The following is a 6,692-nucleotide window of genomic DNA, read 5'->3' as shown; positions in this document are numbered from 1 at the left end:
GCCTCTCGGTCCCGGTGGCCTCTCCGGGCCTCCCGGCTCGAGGTCCAGCTGGCGGGGCCGGGGCCGTGGCGCACACCTTCCCTAGTCACTGGCGCTCGTCCTCGTGACAAAAGAAAACTTCAGGCTCGGTTTTCCAGCTCGCAAACAGTTAAGTGACTTCCTGCAAACGCTAGAGTCCCAGCAACCAGCCTTCCAATCAAAAGTAAGTTGGTTGATGTCACTGACATGGGCCCAGCCAATCAGAAGGGCGTTCCGAAAGCTAGCGCTCCACACTTGTGAACGCGGGAGCCGTAGTGGAAGTGGACAACATCCCTGTTATTTTGTGCTGCTGGTAGTAAAAGTGTGATATGTATGGGAAGGCAGGGGTGACGAATAAATGCAATGTGAATCAATATATTTTTTTAAATCTAAGTATGTCAGGACAAGTTGCCCAAGAAGAAACACAAATGAGAAAGGATCATTTCTTTTCTTTTCTTTTTTTTTCAGTTTTGGGATGCAGCATACTTTTGGGCAGATTTTTTAATAATCCTTCTATCCAGTGCATTAATGATGACTAATTCATTTTTAAAATGCTGAGCTGACAAAAGTTCCGTTTAAACCAGTCTTTTTCCGTCTCACTATTCTTACAAAGAAACACCCCCAACTTTGCTTTTGTGATACCTACCATTCCTCTCCTTCCCTAGCGCAATTTATTCTAGGTGAGCTATTTTGGTTTGTTTTGAAGCTACTGTAACCCACCTTCAATTAAATGGAGACCAAAACAAAACAAAAAAATCCTTCATTTGTATAATTTTTAAAAACATCATTCTTAGCTCGTTTTCTTTCCTCAGACCCCTGAACGGTTTTCGGGGCTTCTCTCTCTTCCCTCACTTTACAAATGTGGAGACGGAAACACAGAGAAGTGACCTGTCTACCTTATCAGGTAGATAGTGACAGAGCTCAACTGAAACAATAAATCTAATGATTCCAAGCCCTTTGGGCTTTCCAACATCTGAGCTCTTCGATTTTGTGAAATATTAACTGTGCTAAACAGATTCTTAAGAACTAGAACAAGCCAGAGATCCTTAGCCATTGAAAACTGTGGCATTACTTGATCAATGATTAGCATGGGTCTTGGAGTCTCATTAACTCAGTTTGCCTCTCCCTCTGAATGGTTGACAGTTGTTTTCCATCTTGATAGCTGAGAAAAGAATCTAGGACTCATGGCTCTTCAGGAGGCTCGCCATCAGCACAACTGGTTAAAAACACATTGATTGTCCTCACTGGGTGTGAAAGGTGCCTGCCTCTCTGTGACGCAGATCCACTGAAGTCCAACCATGGCCCCACTGTCTGGTAGCCTTGGTGAAGGGTTGGGAAAAACTAACACCAGTTTTGTGGTCTCTAAAGGCAGAGTCCCAAATTAACCCTTCCAGCTTGAAGGCCAGTGTAGTTTACTTTGACTTTGCTTTTGAAGCGGTATAGGGAGATATTGGTTGACTATATGGAAAAGGAAGTATGGAAAGGGGGTGGCGGTCAACCAAGACTATCATCATCACCATCTTGGTGAAGTAGGTGCATCATGGTGTGTAAAAGTGAAGCTGTCTTCGAGTTCTTGAATTCCAATTCCCTTAATTTTAGAAAAGAATTCACTGAAGCACAGGGGAGTTTGCCTACTTCATAATTCTTCTGGGACAAACTCTGTCCCCAAGGATACATGATCATTTAGTAATTGCACCTTTGCTTGCTTCTTTAAGGTCCGGCACAAATACCAGTGGGATCTCTCCACGGTCTCCATGATGACTGCCTGTACAGTGTCTTGGATTTGCATGAACTGACATTGCACTGGGCACCTTCAGATAGCCCTAGAGTTAACACTGGGATTATTCTAGATATGAAGGGAAACCTGCATCTTTCCTTGGACATTGTAATCAAGGAACTTGAATGAATCAACCATCATAGTTTTTTTAAAAAATACAAACTTCCCCCTCCCTTACTTCTGGTCTTCTTCTCTTTAATTAATTATCTTTAATTTAATTTTGTTTGGACTGGACATAACCCCTGAATTCTTCCAACTCAGTCATTTCAGAGTTATAAAAGAAAGTAATGAAAGAAAATCGAGATTTCGCACACATGGCTTTCTCTCAGATATTTATAAGTGTATCTGCTGCTTTGCTTTAGAATAGCTTTTTAAACCCAGAAATTCTAGAATTATAGAATGCTTTCCCCTTTATCTCTTTTCCCACTCATTCCTTCTCCAGATCCCTATGTTTCTTTCAGGGAGCTAGGTATGGAGGAATACAGAAATGAAAAGACAGTCTAGCCTCACTGAGGCTTGTATGTTAAAAACAAACACATATATATCACAAAATAATATATATTACAGGTAATAATTCCAACATCAGGATGTGTGTGTGTGTAATTTAACAACAAGTTCTCCTTGCCGTATTGGGATGTGTATTATAATAGTTTTATGATTAAAATCAGCTTACACGGTTTTGCCTGCATGTGGTTGTCCCAATTAAATTCTGGGAAAGTAAATTATCCCAAATTAATATGAATCCTTCCTAATTACAATGAATAATTTACCAGTAAAATATATATTATGCCACATAAATATGAAAGGTCTGTTTTCCCCCAATTTAGTCTTTGTAAATACACATTTCAAATCCACACAAACCAATGGGGAGGAGCACGGGAATTCAAAGACTGTAACTGTGCTTCTAGTTTATAAGTATGTGTTTTCCTCTCTATATTCTGTCTAAGGCTTGGATTTATCATTCAAGTTCTTGAGAACAGTGGTTTATGGGCCTGTAGCTCAAAGTCTTTATTTTCTGTGCATCCTGAAATAATTATCATTATCACCTCTAGAAGAGATAGTGCCTACAGAGAACTGATTATTTGAGCAGGTGTTTAGGCCAGTTTGGGGCAGAGAACCCACCTCCCAGGGCCTGAGATGAGCTGTGTGACCCCAGGCAACCTCTTAGAGATCTTTCCTCATCTGTGAATTCACGGGATTAGATGCATACATCTCCATAGTCCCTTACAAACTCCAAATTCTGTAGGGACCCCCCCCCCCCAATAATGAGAAAAGCTGGGCAAGACTTGGGTTCTTTAAACAGCGTTTCTGCTGTGCATCTACAAACAGGTCTTTATGGCAATCAATATTTAAATTAAATCAATATTTATGGGATAGCAGGCACAAATATAAATTTGTCCGAATCCCTTATATTCTTTATTCCTTAATTGCATAGTCTCGCCTTTTCTTTCTGCAAGCTGGTTTGTGCAAATTTTCCACCCTAGCCCCAATTGAGGTATTTCCAGGGGGAACACAGCCCATTCCGTCACCTCCCCGGGAGATTTTTAATCCAAACTGAGCCCTGGGCAGAGTTCCCCCCCCCCCCCCCCCCCCCCCCCCCCCCCCGCTCACCGGGTGGAGCTAATCACCTGGGGCTTAATCTAAAATTCATTCTGCCTAGTCTCATCTCTGTCCAAGGCCCAGGGAGGTTTAGGTTAAAGAACTGTACTCGGTATGTAGTGGGTTCCGCCAACCCTGGCTTTTCTCACTCTTTCCTGCTGGGAGGCGTGGACGGTGCTGGGCAGAGCTGCCTGCCTCCAGGCGGGGAGGAAGGAGAACAGATGGCCCGCTGGGGGTAGGGGGATCACGTGTCGGACCTCACTCTGGGCTGGATCCAGACGTCTTTCAGGACCCAGGCCCTTAGGCTTTTCAGCGACTCCACCTAGGCACACGGCACGTATCTGGGGCAAAGCCGTGTTCATTTTAGTGAAAGCTGGGGAATCAGGGGAAGGTGGCTGAAGGTTTGGGGAGGGGAAGGCGGGGCTGAAGGGATCTGGCTTCGAGCAAAGGCAGTGTTCTGAAATTGAAATACAATTAGGTGAAGACCTGTCTGCCCAGACGCCTGAGGCCCTAACGTGGGTTAACTCCCAGGGGCTGGAGAGGGAGGCGGGGGTGGGGGGTGGAGGGGGCTCAGGCCCGCGCGAAAACTTGCACGACGTCCTACTTTGCTCTCGCTCCACTTAGCAGCCTTCCGCAAAACTCCAGGCCTCTCCTTTGCCGAGCAGAAAGGCCACACGTTCATACATATGCAGGAGGATAAGTTTAGCTTGCAGCCCCCCGCGCGCCGAGAAGCCCTGCGCGGCGCACCGTGCATCACCCGCGCTCGGGGGCGGGCTCTCGGCTCCGGCCGCAGACTGGCGGGCGGCTCAGCCACTTGCGGGCTGCGCGCCCCGGCCTGGCATCGCCCTTTTAAAAAGTCTTCCGCAGGCGGCCGCCGCAGCGGCAGCCGGAGGAGCCGAGTTCATCTGAGGACAGCCCCAGTTCTCAGAAATCCCTTCCCTGCTGGAACATCAAGCTCCCTTTACTGCAGTTGAACAAACTGCCCTAGATTGGGGGATGAGGAACCCGCCCCAAACTCGTGCAAGGAGCTCCGGGCGCCCGCGCCCACGTGAGCTAACCTTGAAATTAGCCCCCGCACGCAGGCGGGAGGTGGCGAAGGCTGGAGGGGGCGGGGGCCGGCTGTCGGCCCCTCGAGGCCCAAGCCCTTAGGTTTGCGCCCTCCGCTGGCGCGCACCGCCCCCACCACCCTGTTTCATAACTTATGGGGTTGCATTTTTTCTTTTTAACTCTTCGGGGTTGGGTAGGTGCGTATGTGTGTGTGTTGGCGGAGGTGGGGCGGGTAGAGGCACCTTCCCCATCCCCCACGCCCGCGAAGAAGAGGAAAACCTGCCCTGCGGGCTCCCCTGGGAGCACTGCAGAGTAGGGTGTCGGGATGACATAAGCTTCTAAACATAGCCCGCACCGCACCCCAACTCTGCGCGCCGCGAGCAGGGCTGGGGCGGGAGCGAGGGGAGAGCAGGGAGGCGGGTGCTGCTGTCCGCGGGCGGGGCGGGCCGGCCCGCCCGGCTGTGCGGGAGGAGATGACTTTGCAGGAATCGTGTTCGCAGAGTTTGCAGGCAGTCTCTCCCGCGACGGTCGGGCCACGGGGTTAGGAAGCATTCCTGCCATTCCGCGCTCTCTCCTGCCTCACAAAAGCCACACACACACACACACACACACACACACACGTGCGCACGCACGCACACAACCCTGGGATCTATGGTGTCTTTTTTATGTAAATCAACCCAAACCCCCAGCCTTAGCGCCCCGGGTGGATTTGCCAGGGGGCATCCGCGCCCTCCAGCCTCCCAGGCCCGCGCCTGCCTCGGGGCTAAGCCCGCGAGGGGGTCGAGCGGCCCTCCCGGTGAGTCAGATGGGCTGTGTTTCCTGTGGTTGTTGTGGAACAGTTTGTCCTTTTTACCAACCCCCCCCCCCCCCGCCCGGTCTCCACCCCCTTGGTAAATATAGCGCTCACGTTTCATCATCTCTTTGTCCAACGAGCGCCAGACACCCCGGCCCGCGGCCCCCGCCGCCTCCCTCCTCCTCCGGGCTCGCAGTTACCTCGTGTAACCCCGCGCGGGCAGGAGGCGGGCAGCAGCTCGCCCCGCGCCGGCTCTGCACCCCCTAGCTTCCCGCTGCCGTACACTCCTGTCCCCTCCCCTGCTGCCAATTCCAGCTCAAGTTGTGCCCCCAAGCCACCGTTCCACCCCCTCTGGCCCGGTGTCCCGGGGGCCGGGTCGGAATGTGTGCAGGTGCTGGGGGAGGTAGCCCTTCTTCCCAGCCCCGGGCGTCACCCGGCGCTCTGGCCAGTAGTGGCTCTTCCACTTACCCAACCTCCCCTCTCCCAAGTCCCAAGGCCGCCCCCTGTTCCCCTCCTGAGCGCAGGTGACGAGCTGCTGAGACAGTGTCTGATTCACAGAATGCTGAACCAGCGACGCGCACTTGGGGGTGGGCGCTCGGTGAACGTCCCCCTCCCACCCCCTCACCCCAGAGGGGAGTGGGCTGGAGGGGCGGGAAAAAGCGAGGTGGGTGGATAACAGCTTACCCTTCCCTCTCTCCCTTCCCCTCCCGGTTTCATTTCCACACATACAACCACCCACCGGGGACCGGAGGCGGCTGGTGTTCTCTGAACGCAGGGAACTGGCTCTCTCTCTGGTCGCCTGTTTACTTCCCTGCTCCTCTTCGCCCTCCCTCCTCCTCGCCCCCACCGCCCCACGCTGCCTCCCGCCCCGGAGCAGCTGGGAAACCTGCAGGAAAACACTGCAGTCATGAGACTTCCCTGGACCCGCCGAGCTGTGGCCTGGGTTTGCCCTGCCGGGCCCTGCCTTGCCTTGCCTTGACCTGGGTCCACTTGGGGCACTTGGTCCCGGAAAGAAAGGCTTTTGGGGCTCCCCATCCGGGAATGTGGAAGAGGTGACAGCCTCCATCCTTGCCGCCCTTTTCCTCTCCCCTCTTGGCACCAGATATCATCCTGTGGGGGCCCTGCCTGGCTGCCCTTTTGGCTAGGGCTCTGGGCCACCCCCATGAGTGGCCACCTGTCCAGAGATGGCTAGTGAGAGAACTGACAGTGTGTAAGAACTCGGCATCCAGGATGCTGCCGGGCTGTCTTATCTGCTATCACAGCCTGTCCTGGTCAGAACGGGGCGCCCAAAGTTCCCTGCTGACCAAGGTTTTCAGGCAGAGCCCCTAAAACCCGCTCCCAGGGACACACCCTCTCTTTATGGAGTCCAGGCCAACAAAACCTTCTCTTTCAAAGCTTGTTTCCCAGCAGCGAAGAATTCATCCTGTCTTCCTAAGTGAGCTGAGTGAACAAAGAGCT

General features: G+C 52.0%; 1 long non-coding RNA gene across 3 annotated transcripts in view; it reads left to right on the top strand.

Annotated features, from left to right (window-relative positions):
* Nucleotides 1-61: 61 nt before the first annotated feature.
* Nucleotides 62-6,692, top strand: part of LOC106985812 (uncharacterized) — a 31,699-nt gene continuing 25,068 nt past the window's right edge. For all 3 annotated transcript variants that reach the window (XR_001431985.3, XR_008291263.1, XR_001431987.3), the window contains exon 1: nucleotides 62-202. This is a non-coding gene — a long non-coding RNA (uncharacterized LOC106985812). The remainder of the gene's footprint in view (nucleotides 203-6,692) is intronic.

The sequence above is a fragment of the Acinonyx jubatus genome, chromosome D4, assembly GCF_027475565.1.
Source record: "Acinonyx jubatus isolate Ajub_Pintada_27869175 chromosome D4, VMU_Ajub_asm_v1.0, whole genome shotgun sequence".
Lineage (NCBI taxonomy): Eukaryota > Metazoa > Chordata > Mammalia > Carnivora > Felidae > Acinonyx > Acinonyx jubatus.
This window is presented reverse-complemented; position numbering and strand designations above follow the sequence as displayed.